Source organism: Maniola jurtina, chromosome 1 (assembly GCF_905333055.1).
Source record: "Maniola jurtina chromosome 1, ilManJurt1.1, whole genome shotgun sequence".
Classification (NCBI taxonomy): domain Eukaryota; kingdom Metazoa; phylum Arthropoda; class Insecta; order Lepidoptera; family Nymphalidae; genus Maniola; species Maniola jurtina.
This window is the reverse complement of record NC_060029.1, coordinates 3,725,341-3,740,346: the sequence shown is the minus strand read 5'-3', so window position 1 is coordinate 3,740,346 and position 15,006 is coordinate 3,725,341. Positions and strand designations below refer to the sequence as shown.

At 34.6% G+C, this 15,006-nt stretch overlaps 1 long non-coding RNA gene across 1 annotated transcript; it reads right to left on the bottom strand.

Moving 5' to 3' along the window:
- Positions 1–530: 530 nt before the first annotated feature.
- Positions 531–11,399, bottom strand: LOC123866388. The gene is made up of 4 exons (XR_006796179.1): positions 11,389–11,399; positions 8,098–8,102; positions 7,828–7,837; positions 531–700 (listed from the first exon to the last, which is right to left on the bottom strand). It is a non-coding gene; the product is annotated as an uncharacterized LOC123866388 (long non-coding RNA).
- Between the last annotated feature and the right edge of the window lie 3,607 nt (positions 11,400–15,006).

Here is a 15,006-nt window from a genome sequence, read left to right as displayed (position 1 = left end):
AATAGATTAAAATATAGTAAAAGAGCATAACATTAAAAGTAGAACGTAAGTTAAAAAATCGCCACAGCTCTACAATGAGCTCCATCTAAATATAATTCTCATTTGAATACACTCTCATGCTCGATTCACTATTGCCTCGAATAATACGAGTAGAAGCGCCTGGGGTTATATGCAAAAAGCCTTTAAAGGAACATTTTGGCGTGCTGAATTTAAGTAGCTGCACCTTGCAACACATAAACTAGAACCTAAAAAGGTATTTATTGTGCAAAGAAAATTAGTAAAACGTTGGTCTCGAATCGAAACGATATTACAAAATAGTGTATGGAGAAAGAACTAAGTATTCTAGAATCGGTGAAATAGGGTAGTTAGAAATTACAAACTTTCAAGGTTGCTAATCATCATCATCACTAACCTGTTGCCCGCCCAGTACTCAGCAAGGGTCTCCTCTCTGTATAAGAAGAGGTTGTAAAGTCCACTGCGCTGACCAAGTGCGGATCGTCAGATTTCACACACCTCTGATAACATTAAGGAGAACTCTCAGGCATGCAGGTTTCCTCACGATGTTTTCCTTCACCGTTAAAGCAAGTAATATTTAGTTGCTTAAAACGCACGTAACTCCGAAAAGTTAGAGGTGCATGCCCGGATCGAACCCCCGATCTCCGATTATGAGGCGGAAGTCCTAACCACTATGCTGTCATAGCTGGTGACTATCAAATCACTATAGTTAGTATGGAAACATCGATAAAAACAATTTTCTATCCTCCATGATTTGTGGTTAATGTTTGCAGTCAATTTCCATTTCCGTGAAATCCTGCTTCGCGTTTTAAATATTGATCCCTAACTTAGCTCCAAATATATGATAGCTAATTAAATACTCGTAGTTTCAATACGGGGTAAGAAAATAGATACGAGTATAACAGCTGTCATACCACTTCAATTTAAGACTGCACCATCATTATACGAGCGGCATTTATACAAAAATCAGCACAGGTATTCGTCGAAGCCCAAAGGAAATGCCAAGAGTCAAGAGTCGAGACATGTACAAAAATAAGACTAACATTGAACTAACTGTACCCTAGATCGTGCATAAAAAAGCGTTACTTTAGAGTCGCACAAATCATAGCATGTTACTGTCAAAATTCTATCCTAGTCAAAATTAATTTTTGCTATCGAAAACGAACGAGACAAAAGTCAATATCACTTTAGAAAAATTACTCCAACCAAACGTTGTGTTGACGCCTTCATTTTTTTTACTGTAAGTATTCAAAAAAAATTGCGTAATTTCAAAATCGTACTATCTAGCTAAAAAGTCCTCTAATAGCTAATTGTCTCTTGGCCAAAATCACCTTCTTTAATTATTTATGAGCCAAAAATATTTTTAATAAAAGCTTGCTTAGTTAAAAAAACAGTCGTAGTTTAGACCTATCTGTTTATTTAGTTGAAACAATTTTTTTTGAAGAGATTTTGCGGTGAATTTTTTTTTAACCAAGCAAGAGCTTTGACTGTAACACGTATAAGTAAATTATAGACGAGTAGATTCGAAACGGGCTTCAATTTCGATGGAATCATGCACAGTCATACTATCCATTCGGTTACCGTTACCGCAATGACAGTCCATCCGCTGGGCCCGATGCTAACAGATATTTACCAACACGCCAGCCGCGTGCGCCTGTGGTATTATATAAAATTGAAAGCTATTTAGATAAATGTTGGGCGAAACTAGAAATATTACCCGATGCGACGCTGAAACAGGAACTGGTACTGTAAAACAGTTAGTGCAAGGTCTGTGCCCACTTTAGTCTAGCGTTAGGTCCGTTTCCACTGAAGCAGAGCGGAGCAGAGACGTGTGTGTTCGACCAATTATAGATTATCAAGAGATGACGTGATAAAATTATCATAAAAGTCCTAAAGGAATACTAATTACGGACGGAATAATTTGCAAGGACGTGCTAATTTAATCACGTCACCTCACAATAATTATACCTATAGGTGAAAAAACATGCCAGAAACTCACATTTTGGTCCACTTGCTCACGAACATTTTTAAATCGATTTGGTTAATTTTTTTAGACCAGAACATAATGCGATTGCTAACAAGTGTTGGTATTATAAATCTTAACTTAATCAGTTTAACTAACTTCAAAAGGATTTGAGCAAGTGGGCCTCAAAGTTCAGAAGTTTAGTCTCTGTCTCTATAAAGGCATAGGAGCTTAGGGTAGCTGGCAAATACTGAAGATTATGAAAGAAAATGATGCGCTGGTTTCGTTTTCTGTTTGGCTCACGCAGCATAATACAGAATTTTAGAAATTATACAGCGGCGTTGTTATTTTCTACTATAACATCACTTCATGATAGGAGATCTAAAAATAACTGAATTCAAGTGTAATACATGCATAAGTGTGAATCAACGTCATAAGAATGACTAAGAAACGCAATTTGGGGACATTCCAGAATAATATCTATCTACGTGTACCTATCACACATCAGATCACGTAATTGTACCGAACAATGCTAGACCCGGTTCTGGTTCATAATTTCCATGCAATTAAATATTCATTATGGTACGTAGACCATCTTGTGTCATTGAGGGCACATTTTGGGATAATAAAGTCGTGCACGACACTTAAGCTTTAGGCTACAGAGTGATTTGTGTCCAAGACTTTAAAAGCCATTAGTTATTTCTTGCTCTTTGATGACCTATTTGGTGTAAAACGCGCGACGTCGTCCTATCATCAAAATATGAGCTTGGTATTTTTTTCTATTTGGCCTCATGTCGTTTAGGTCAAGTTCATTAGGAGTCTTTAAGCTTTAGGTCAGACACCGCAGATAAATTCGCAACTAGATATCAATAAGGACTAGGAAAGTACTGCTTCTAGGGTAATTATAGGTGTGGTACCATTACACAGACAAAGTAAAACAAATAGAAAAATGAGGAGTGCACGGATGCTATTTTCACTAAAAATCATCTCCTTTCCATAGTTTGAAGAACCAATAAAGATTGGAGTCCAAAAGTGCTGGAATACCTTACCTTCTGAGTACCTTACTCCGTAAAGTATTAAGATAGATAGATATAGACGTTTTCTGGCACGTGGTACATGCTCGTGATCTCAATACCATCCTCACTTACACTTGAGTTCTTATTGAAGAGTTAACTTAACTTTTGAGTTAATGAAGTCATGGTCATTACTCATTACCTATTTGCTTTAGGATTATAGAATGTATTTAAAGGATTATAGAGTGTCCCTATTTAAAGTTTGTATAGCATTTAACAGGGCTCTCTCCGTCACTCGTTTCCACTCGTTTCATACAATCGTAGTCCCAATTTCATTTGAATATTAAGCAACCAAAGTCCATGAAATTTTGCAGACATATTCTAGAAACTAATATCTGTGTCTGTGGTGTTTTAGATTTTTCTAAAAATATGTAGTTTTAAAATTACAGGGGCTCAAAGATTTGTATGAAAATTTTTAAGACCGCGTAACTTTGAAACCGAATATTTTAACAGCAATCTGGAAAACCACAGACATAGATATTAGTTTCTAGAATATGTCTGCAAAATTTCATGGACTTTGGTTGCTTAATATTCAAATGAAATTGGAACTACGATTGTATGAAACGAGTGACGGAGAGAGCCCTCTTAAGTTATGGGCTTTCCCACGGTTGATCGGCCACTATCGCACAAAACACGGTCCGTCTTCGCTCATAATTGCCTTAATAGACACCGTATAATCATAATCAAACAGAATTACAAGCGGATTGAAACCGGAGGTTTTTATTGAGGCATTGTGCGCGGGAGTGGTGCCCGTGATTACTAATCAACTTTGATATTGGCTGACGGTACTCGTAAGTTACAATGAATGCCTAATTGTTTCTCTGACGCCCGGTGAGAAATTAACCGCGTGGGATACATTAGGTGAAGCTAATCTTATAATCATCATTATCATCATCAATCCATTGCCAGCCCACTACTGAGCACGGGTCTCCTCTCAGAATGAGAAGGCTTTTGACCATAGTCCACCACTTTACACAAGTGAGATTTAGCAGATTTCACACACTTTTGAGAACATTATTGAGAACTCCCAGGCACGGTATTTTTCTTTACCGTTAAAGCAAGTGACATTCAATTGCTAAATAAAAAAAAATGATAAGGTGCAATAAAATTTTATCACCGGGAACTAAGGGAATTAATTTACTTAACAGTAAATTAATTTACCAATCTTATGGAGGCCTTCCTGTGATTTTATTGTGGAAATATAAACCGTTAAAGTTCTTATACACAGAACAATCATTATGTTATCTACAGTGCAACAGGTTCTAGAGAATAACTCTATAAATTGTTGATGGTTCTAAAGGGCTATGAACTCTGTCCCCCCACCGCACCCCCTAATTACTTCCCCTACCAGTCAGCCGCGCATTAGCAGAGTTTGCGGTTTTGGTGAACAGCCGACAACAACCGCACTTGGTTGGGGTAAAAAGAGTTCTGTCCGCTGGCAAGCAATTCTAATTTGTCAAGGATATTATAAAACTCGAAAAAGGCAAAGCTCATACAATTTGTATTTTAAAAAGTGAAGACAAATCCTTCGACAGAGCAACAGGGTGCAGGGTTTACCCATTTTTTGACACCTAAGAGCGTGCTTCAAAAAATAGTAATTCGTTACCAGTTTTTTATTTGTATTTAAAAGCTAAAACGTTAGTTCTATACTCAGCAGTAAACTTACAGGATACAGACATGGCTATAAAGTCAGAAAAAAGATTGACTATTCGGGAGATGCGAAAACTCAAGGATAGGAAATAAAAACAGGCGCTACTAAAAAGAGGTCTATAAGTACAGAATGGATGCATAATTAATAATGATTAATGGCTGATGATGTCTATTCAAAAGAGCTTGTTAAAGCCTATTTAAGAATATTTTATTTATAGCCGAAATTAGTAATCAATGTATCTGTAATCTGTCGTTAAGTCTGTTGTTATTTGTCAAAAGTTACACGCCGATTTAATTAACATCGAGTGATCTCTAACCGAGGTTTAAACTGGGCGTATGACAGTTTTTGTTTTTAAATTTACTCTTGGATAGTACTATTGGTGAAATTGGCCTTTAGTAACTTATCAACAGATTACAGATTACTTGATTAGGGACCAATTAATTTCGACCTTACAAGATTGAGTTTGAAAATCGCAGATTTATAGCCCCGTTGGATTTCGAAAGACTGCACCTAGGTTTTTCTTTTGCTTTAATTAAAAAACCATCTAAACCGTTATCATCTTTAAAAGCCGATTCAATTTTCACGAAGTGTATTGCGTACAAGTGTAAATTAAAAATTTATAACACCCCCGACCATCCCCGACGATCCAAAGTATTTGAGTTTTCCAAAACATCATTTTCAAATAAATAATTATGTATTTAGGCAACGTCCATCTTGACAGCTTGACATTTGTCAATTGACATAATATTATGAACCTAACGGTTATCTAACCTTCTTTTATACAAGAAAACTAGAAAAGAGCTGATAACTCTTAAACGGCTGAACCAATTTTTTTAGATTATAGCTAAGAACACTCTCGATCAAGCCACCTTTCAAACAAAAAAAACTAAATTAAAATCGGTTCATTCGTTTAGGCGCTACGATGCCACAGACAGATACACAGATACACAGACACACAGATACACAGATACACACGTCAAACTTATAACACCCCTCTTTTTGGGTCGGGGGTTAAAAATACAAATTTAGACTAAATTGTGTTTCTGTTTCTAAAACCGGGAATAGTATTTTAATGGCAAGAGCGTTAACGCTGAGATATAGTATGACGTGAGGATGCAAAACGCGTCGACGAAGCAATGCAGGCCCAATTTAATGGATCCAAAGGGAATGCCACGCTCCTTTCCCATGGCTCCCGAGTCTGTGGGAAAGATTTCTATCCTCGACCACAATTCATTTTTTAGAAAAAAGGCATTCGGAAGCTTAACGTTAGGGTCACACGAGAAAATGCTTGATTAAGATTGAAATTAATGTAAAATGCAGTTCATGAAATGTGATAAATCGGATACCTTATCAGTTATACACGGAGCAAAAAAGTGTATGAAAGATAAGTTATCTATGATGTAAAGGCATAGTGTAGTTAGATTCTATTGTACAAAATCTTTATAGTAATTACAATCTCTACACTAATTGATAGATCTAAATCTAATCCTATCCTTCTGCGATGTAGCATTATGAAAGCTATAGTAACACATTTAGACCTGTCCTTTTAATTTAGTTTTCTGAGCGCGATGTACAACAAAATTAGCCACAATGATTTATTCATTCATTAATGATGATAAGGTTATTTTAATCATAGACCAATGAAGGCCAATAATATCTGGACGCTGTTAGTATGATAAAAAACCGGCCATATGCGAGTCAGACTCGCCTACTGAGGGTACCGTTTTCGGGTATTTTTCCAACATTTTGCACGATAATAACTTCCCGATTTATCCTTATAAATCGGGAAGGTCCCTATAGGTTTCTTGACAGACACTACGGACAGACAGACAGACAACGAAGTGATCCTATAAGGGTTCCATTTTTCCTTTTGAGGTACGGAACCCTAAAAAACGAATGGAAAATATTGATAAAGCAAAAGAAATTGTGTATGTATACGAACCTATTGATAAGAAGTAATGTTTCAATATGGATATGGAACATAGGGGCGTAAACAGAAAAGTAAGTTAAAATTAGCACTCCTATACCCTTATAGACACAGACCATAATTATCTGTGCTCATAGATTAGATATTACAAAAAAGATTGCCAATAAAATTAATACAATAAAAAAACGTAATGACGTAGCAGGTTCTCATCAATCTAAAACCAATTGGATTGCATTAAAGAAATACAATTATAGGACCATGTATCTTAAGCTGAAACCAAGATTCAAATGCACAAAAGCAGAAGGTGAGAGATATAAAAACCGTAACATATTGATACGAAATTGGCCGATGCCTTCTAATTTATAATTAGGTTTCAGTAACGATCGATGATTAAAACGGTCTTTTCAAGATGATCGATATGAAAGTATATGGATCAATTGAGTTAAGAACGTTGAAACAGTTATCTTCTATATCTATTAAACTATTGCGTTACAGACAGATGCTGATTCAGATATCTTTCTCTAAACTAAATTTAGAGTATCTGCATCTTTTTCTTTTTTAATATTGCTAAAAAAGGACGGAAAATGAATTTAAAATTAACGATTTTTACTTCCTTATGTTTATGAATATCCTCAACATGGTTTATGATTTCATTTCAACCTTATCCCAATTTTATTTGTAAAATGATCCATTAGTTTAGAGCAAAGAAATCACAGGCAATAGCTGTTATGGTATTCGGTTATATCAAGTGAGGAATGTTAGAACGGCAGTTCTTTCATACAATTCGGTATCATAGGAAGGCTTCAGAGTTACTGCGCCTCGGGACAAGGCTTTCCAGCTAGAGGATTTACTGCGAGCAATCTTTGTAAATCCATGGAAATTTAACGGATTTTTTTTGCGGAAATCTGGCAAACCACAAACACATAGGTATATGTATTAATAACTTGAACGTGTCTACAAAATTATATCGAGTTTGATTGGGGTTTTTTTGTGTTTTTTTGAAGATGCCTATTCACTCTTGACTTGAAAGTACCCATATTATAATTGGACGAAAAAACTGATGCTAGAAGGGCGTTTCAGATACTAGCGGCTCGAGTTAGAAAATTAGAATGAGAATCAAACTACGTTATAGCGAGTGTCCGTTCTCTTTCTGTCTTCGTGTTTGTCAATGGGCAAGATCCGTCAAGGGAATCAAAACCTATAGAATACTTCCCGTAGATCTAGAATCATGAACTTTGTCAGCAATTCATTACAGCACAAGTATTGACTGGTTTTTGACTGTTGAGTTAGGATATTCGGATAAATTGAGCGAAGAACGTTAGAACTGTTATTCTCTCATACAATTCGGTATCATAGGAAGGCATCAAAATTATTGCGCCTCGGGACAAGGCTTTCGAGCGAGAGGATTTACTGCAAGCAATCCGGCTCACTCGCGAGCCTGTAATGAAACCCCTTTGTTTAATGATACCTGCACTTGTAAATCACGTTTCAGTCTGTTATAACTTTGTAGTTTTATAGAATTCTATTAGGAGTATCGACATTAAACTGAAAAAAAAAAACATAGACCTGTGAGAAAGGTCTAAAAATAATATTGATAATACTTAGTTCTGATTCTGAGCGCAACTAAATATTGCATTACATTTCTTATTGCATTGCTGGTAAAAATATTATTCGCATCTTTACCAGCAATGTAATATGAAAAGATAGACAAACTTAATTTAGTTTAGCCGTCAAACTTCGTGACTTTAGGTGCCTGTCGTGAGCTTATTACTTATTGTTTAATTACTAGAGTGTACCTACTATATAGAGTTTAGGTTTAAATTCATTTTCCGACCTTTTTTTAGCAATATCAAAAAGAAAAATGCACATACTCTAAATTTAGTTTAGAGAAAAACTTCAGAAACGACGCTAAATACTTATCGAGTCAGATGATGTACCTATCCTATATTTTAGAAGTTAGCAAATAATTGCCTTTTTACGTATTTATACATACCTACTACATCTGCAAAGCCTTTACGACCTCAGTTAAAAGTAAAGCATTCTTTTTGCTTTGGCTTTTGAATTAAGTAGATACATTTTGTAGAAAATAAAGTAAATTGTGACATAGAAATGGCGAATTTCTTTCGAGAGAAGTAAGGTTATCCGTAAATCAGTTTTTCTCTAACTGAATTCCCTTTTTCCTCGGCTGCTTAACAAAACAATAGCTCAAAATGAGCTAGCAACTGCACGATAAACCTGGGCAAGTCTTAAAATATTCTTAGCGAAACCTGCTTAGTACTTAACCCGAGTCTGGCTAGACCAGTGGCTCCCAACCTTTTTTGGGCAGGGACTAGAAAAACTTTGTTCTTCAGTGCAGGGCCCCAAAGCGCAAAATAAACAAACCAATAACTTAAAATTAACTTCTAATGATACTTACATATAAATGTTACAATAAAAACTGTCAATTGAAAATTAATGTTATATATTCAGCTTGCATACTTTTTACAATTTGGGAATAACTTCACTTAAAACCACATCATATCGAGACAAGTGTAAAAATTAATTCAGTTAATCACACTAATATTATAAAGGCGAAAGTTTGTGTATATGTGTGTGTGTATGTTTGTTACCCTTTCACGCAAAATCTACTTGACGGGTTTGGCTGTTTAGAATATAAATAGATTACATCCTGGATTAACACTTAGACTACTTTTTTCCCACGGGATTTAAAATAAACCTATATCCACGAGAACGAAGTCGCGGCCATCAGAAAGTTTAACTATAAATGATTCTGAGTTCTGAGAAAAGACCTGTACTCAGTAGTAAGCCGGCAATGAGTTGATGATGATGATAACAGATTATTATATAAGTTCTAAAAATTAATTTCACGGACCTTAAATTAGCTCTCGTGGACCCCTGGTGAAACCACTGGTTGGGAAACACTGGGCTAGACCGAGATACACGGGGGTGCGCACGACACGGCGCGCTAATGGTTCGATAAATTATAATTTAGAATTAAACGAACAAATATTGTTTCAACTGGTCCGCGTGATAGGATCAAAGCAAGCGGGCAATTTGAACAATAATGGCCGTTTTATGGTATAGGGCCTTGATTTTCTGTGTCATTTTATAGCTCCGCTTTTTGGGTTATCAAAGCATTTTCAAACAAGAACTGAGTAATAAGTATTTTTATTATATAAAGGGTGTGTATTTTAATAAATATGATTCATATTATTTATAGTGTTACGTAAACTTTACATATGATATATTTTATGATGAATCTTCAATAATGAAAACTGTCTTACGCAATACATAATTTTTAATCGTGATCATCTATTTGTAATTTGTAAAAATTGACAACTTTTCGCTTTCCTTAACTTCTGTTTTTTTTTTGTTTCAGGATTAAAATATTAAGAAGACATGGGATTTCTCATAAATAATTACTTTATGGTAAGTAATAAAATAATACATTAAATTAAATAAGATTTAAAATTAGAATGAATTCGTTCTTAATTAAAACTTACCATAATAATTTTAAATATTGGTAGCTACTAATTAGTCCTATTTGGGTCTAGAGCGTTTTGAATTAGAATAATCGTTTTTTAAGGTCGAATCTCGTGATTTGCCAAATTTTGACGAACCGATTACGAAAAAAGTTAGTTCGATGCTAAGGATATAGAATAAGTATAGATAACTTTAACTGATAGATGACTTTGAAGAATTTTTTTTATTTATGTAATAGATATAAATATGTATCTAATGTTGAGGTAATGTGTGGCCATGCATTCAAAACATTTCCAGTTTCCACTAACTGAAATAGACGACACGAGGCCTTGACTGTTTCACATCACATTTTCCCTATCTAAAATTGTTCATGACTTGATACCTTCACAGTATTTCAAGTTCATCGAAGCATCCGTTAAAAGGATATAAAACTTGAACTACTAAAACAAACAATGTATCGTAAATAAATAAAATTATTGTTGGAACATAACTTGATTTTTATAGTGGAATCGCTATTGCGTGACGGATAGGTGGTACCTACGTACTTACATTGGGACCACGTCATGGCAATTACCAAGTTGCTGAATAGAAGAAGCGGCGTATAGACGAGTATAAACGGTACATAAGTTACTACCATAGTTTCAATTCTAATAGGCTCTTTGATCATTTTTATTCTTGACTAGCTGATGCCCGCGACTTCGTTCGCGTGGATGTAGGTTTTTGAATTCCCGTGGGAACTCTTTGATATTCCGGGATAAAAAGTAGGCTATGTGCTAATCCAGGGTATAGTCTATCTCCATTCTAAATTTCAGCCAAATCCGTCCAGTAGTTTTTGCGTGAAGGAGTAACAAACATACACACACACACACACACACATACAAACTTTCTCCTTTATAATATAGTGTGATTTATAGTGTGATTCTAAAACACCAAGATTTGAGAATTGCATGTATTTAGTGCAAATAATAATTTACGAAAATATTAAATAGGCAAATTCTGTTTTTTTTTTTCTTGAGGGCCATTAGTATAATAATATCATAGTTTTGATAAAGCAGTCACATAAAAGACCATCATCAAAATTTCCAAAAACCTTAATGTTCCAGTCAAACTTGTACCTACTTACAAAAAATTTCGCTTGATATTTTTTAATGTTTTTATGGTTATAAATATTATATTTAAGTACCTACATAAGAAACGAGAGAATTACGAAAATAATAAATGGAATTTAAAAAAATCAAGTACCTAGGTAGGTGGTACAAGTATGACTTAGGTATACAAACAAGTAATTTAAGTTTAGGAAGTAGTCTAATGTAAAAAAAAAACTTTCCCTATTTTATGTTCTTTACCAGTTGACTACAAATACAATACTGCAAAAGCGAATTATTACATTATATCAGCAATAACACAATTAACACCAAATCTAGGTTTCTGGTTATTTGGCATTGTAAACAGTTTTTTTGCTGAGGGAGAACGGTTTAAAGTACAAAATTTGTCATCACGCAGCTTTAAAAATAGCTGGTAAACTGAGTAACCAATTTAAATATTACAAAGTTATACTACGTAAACAAATTAAAAGCAAGCGACGCAATATGCCACAATCACATGATTATCATTAATCAGTTTTAGTAGAAGAAAATACCTATTGATTTATTGCAAGGGAATTTAAAGTTAGTTATCGTTTACTACTTACCTACTAGAAATTGTGGAGTGTAGTGTGAAATACTATGGCCATAATTCACACTAATATTATAAAACCTTCAAGGTGTGAGTCAGACTCGCGCATCGAGGGTTCCGTACTCGGGTATTTTTCCGACATTTGCACGATAAATCAAAAACTATTATGCTTAAAAAAAAAAAATCTGTTTTAGAATATATGTACGGTCGACGTCGAAAGTCCATACATAGCTTAAAGGCTAAAACCGTGCAGCAAGGAATGCTTTGAATCACTCGCATGCTCACTCACACAAATAAATATTAACTGTCAATAATATTATCAACCTTAAGTAAACTACATAAGGTTCAAACGATTTCAGTTCAATACTTCCATAAAATGACTACAATATCAACCTTAAGACAACAATCATTAAGTTTAAAATAATTTTCTATTCCTACTCGACCTATCTACTGACTTTAGTGATTGTTTATTTCATAACTCTGCGTATACTCACTCTCAGTGTCGTAGTAACATAGTCGGCACACAATGCATTAGCTCCAAATGATCTAGGTTCGAATCTCTTATTGCATTTTTTCCAGTTTTTAATAAAATGACTTTTTGTTTATATAATTATTGTTTATTGATATTATAAAAAGAGTAAATAAGAAAAAAAAACACTTTTTACTAGATAATCGACTTTATTGTGATTTTTTCATTGTTATCTTTTTACATTTGCTAAAAAGTAATAAATAGATAATATTAGCTATTTTTTTTCAATCTATTTTAAAGGTTATAGCTTAAGTAATCGTTTTCATAAAGAAAAGAAAATTGAAGCTAAACCTTACAAAAACTAGTAATCATTCGGTGGCGCTGCTTTTGTTGTCTGTTAATTTTAGTAAGATATATTATTAACATAATATAAGTTAAGAAAAGAAAATACTTTATGTTCTATGTTTAAAGACTTAAAAAGTAAAATGGATATAACTTTATAAGTAAATTGTTTAAGTATTTAATATAACCTCCACTATTTTCAATAACAGCAAGCAAGCGCCACCGCATGGATCCGACTATATTGAAACAGATATTATCCGTTCTAATATTCTCCCACACTTCCATATAGTGAGCCTCTAATTCCTCTGCAGTCCTCTCGTTTCGCATATCCCGTCTGGTGATCTTGCTGGCCAGGGAATAATAGTTATGTCTGGGTTTTCATTAAGCCAATCACGCACTATATGAGCTCGATGCACAGGACAGTTATCATGCACAAAAGATAGTTGTGGCATATTAACAACTGGATACACACTCTACACAGTCGGCAACATGCTGTCACGTAACACTTCCACATAATGTGCAGCTGTGGGGCGCCCTGCATTGACACTAGTTCACCAGGTGCAGCGGCACTCATCCAGCTCTCATATTGACTCATATTGACAGATATCCGTCCAGATTCCATGTTTGGGACAGCATTTTCATATTGTTCGACCTCCGCTGTGAATCATTAATATGACACGGGTGGCCACTTCGCGGTCTAGATGTTAAATTACCTTCTTCTTCGTGGCGCGACACCCCCAACGCTTTTCGGTGATCCACTAAAAACCAAACAGTGAGATTAATATAACACCAAATCAAACAACACTTTAACCTACTAAGTATCTTGTCTAAATTTTATGGATATTCCTTCGATCACGTATTCGAGTATTCGAGTATTATTTACTCACAAAACTTTATGTAATGCTATGTTTATGAACACAATTTCTTAACCTAATACACGTTATCTAACAATAAAAACAATACTCACGGTGAAATCAGTTTCATTGCAAATGTTCAAAATCAGTTTTATCAACAATACACATTAGCCTGCATTATTCTTGAAGACAAGTAAAATAAAACGTTTTCAACACTCATGAAACAACATGAATTAATGTTGTAGCCTTTGCAAGTAACGACTGTCAAAATCTTTTGTCCGTCGGTACTCAGTGACAATATTTTATCTAACTTCGTAACTGCGATTTTTTAAACTACCCACTTAAGCTATTATTAGTCTAAACGTATCATTTAAAAAAATAAAAACAGAAAAAAGCTTACACGGACCCGAGATTCGAACCAGAAACCGTCGCGTTTGCAGTCCGGGTACCCCCGCGCTGCGCCATTCAACTCTTTTGCTTTAGATATGAAATTTTTAGATATTACTCAGGCTTACAAATTGAATGACTTGTAATGGACTTGTATAATATTACAGTGCAAGTGTGTGCGTGACAGAGTGCATGCAAGGCAACTTGTTTACTTATTCTATATGGACTTTTGACGTCGACTGTACACCTAAGTAAAGCCCTTTCATATGATAGATACCCCACTTGGTATAGCAATCTTACTTTGAAAGTTAAAACACATTTTAATTTTTTTCTGTGATGTAACCACAAATTCACGGTTTTTAGATCTATTATTTTACTTGTGGTATAAGACCTACCTACCTGTCAAACTTCATGATTCTAGGTCAACGAGAAGGTTTTCTTGACAGACACGACGGATGGACGGACAGACAGACAGACAACAAAGTGATCCTATAAGGGTTCCGTTTTTCCTTTTAAGGTACGGAACCCTAAAAATATGTCACACTTAAATCAAAATCTTTTGATTTAACTATGGTTATGCTTGCTCTACACGTGCATAGGTACATATTCGATGTTTTAGAACAATAAAAAGGTACCATTATCAGTCATTTTGAAACCCTTCATAACACATCATTATCGCACCTTTTCATTGAAAGTACAGAGATACAATTTCGAGTGAAATTGTTACAAATTACTTCCTTTAAGCGCTCAAAAGAAAAAGTTCAACCTCTTAAATTAAAAATAATGTTCGAAAGTTACGAATTAAAACTTAAAAGTCGTTTAAATTTCCGACACTTTTGTTTCCAATCAATGAATAAGTTTTACTACATTTTTAGTACCTTCTGCCCTTTTAAATTTAATGTTTTAAAAGATCGTAAAAAGTACTAAGTACTTGGCCCGCGTGGGATTTAAGTATTTTACAAATCCGTCCGTTTTTCCGATTCCCATGGGACTAAGATTTTTTCCCACGTTAAAAAGAAGCGTAAGCCCTTTTATAGAATGTAAAATATTTCTGTAGCCGTGTGGCGAAGTTAAAATAATATAAATAAAATAAAATAATTTTGTTTCAGGTCGGGGACCCATATAAACATGGCTTAGACTTAGTCAAATAGTTTAAAATCGGTTTGAG